Source organism: Colobus angolensis, unplaced genomic scaffold (assembly GCF_000951035.1).
Source record: "Colobus angolensis palliatus isolate OR3802 unplaced genomic scaffold, Cang.pa_1.0 Scaffold210, whole genome shotgun sequence".
Lineage (NCBI taxonomy): Eukaryota > Metazoa > Chordata > Mammalia > Primates > Cercopithecidae > Colobus > Colobus angolensis.
In genome coordinates, this window is record NW_012115267.1 from 1,127,840 (window position 1) to 1,129,157 (window position 1,318).

Below are 1,318 nucleotides of genomic sequence, written 5' to 3' on the forward strand. Positions count from 1 at the left end.
CCCTGTCTCTACTAAAAATACAAAAATTAGCTGGGCATGGTGGTGCACACCTGTAATCCCAGTGACTTGGGAGGCTGAGGTGGGAGAATAGTTTGAAGCTGGGGGGCGGAGGTTGCAGTGAGCCAAGATTGTGCACTGCACCCCAGCCTGGGCAACAGAGCAAGACTCCATTTCAAAAAAAAAGAAAAGAAAAAAGAAAAAGAAAGAAATTAAAACCAATTTTTTGTCTTTAAAATTTTAATTTCTTTTACATCAAAGGCAAGCTTACATAGAGTAAAACGCATAGATCTTACATGCATAATTCAATGTGTTTTGATAAATATATACATTACGCAACCACTACCCCAATTAAGACGCAGAATATCTCCAGGACCTGGAAACTTCCATTGTGTACCTTTCAAGTTAATCCTCAACCCCAACCCCAAGCTGAAGCAGTCACTAGTGAATTTCTATTATCATAGATTAGTTTGGCCTATTCTTGAACTTCATATAAGTGGAATTAGAGTATGTCTTCTTTTGCATCTGGCTTTCACTCAAGATTTTTCCAAATTCATCCATACTATTGCATGTATCAATAGTTTATTATTAGCTGGGTGCGGTGGCTCACACCTGTAATCGTAGCACTTTGGGAGGCTGGGCCAGGGGGATCACTTGAGCTCAGGAGTGCAAGACCACCCTGGGCAACATGTTGAAACTCCATTTCTACAAAAAATACAACAATTAGCTGGACACGGTGGCACGTACCTGTAGTCCCAGCTACTCGAGTGGCTGAGGTGGGAGGATCACCTGAGTCCCAGAGGTCAAGGCAGTCATGATCCTGCTACTGCACTCCAGCCTGCATGACAGAGTGAGGTTCTGTTTCTAAAAAAAAAAAAAAAAAAAAAAGCTTATTATTATATATCGAGGAGTATTATGCCATTACAGAGATATATCACATTCTGGTTATCCATTCACCTGTTGATGGAGATTTGAGTTAATTTCATTTTTCAGCTATTATGAATAATGCTGCTGGAAATATCCATGTCCAAGCCTCCACCTGGACATTCACTTTCACTCTTCCTGAGTGAATACCTAGGAATGGAATTGCTGGGTGATAGGGATGATGTATTATGTTTATTTAATTTATTTATTCATTTTTGAGATGGAGTCTCTCTCTGTCACCCAGGCTGGAGTGCACTGGTGCTATCTAGGATTGCTGCAACCACTGCCTCTCAGGTTCAAGCGATTCTCTTGCCTTAGCCTCTGGAGTAGCTGGGACTGCAGGTGTGCACCACTACGCCTGGCTAATTTTTGTATTTTTAGTAGAGACAGGGTTTCA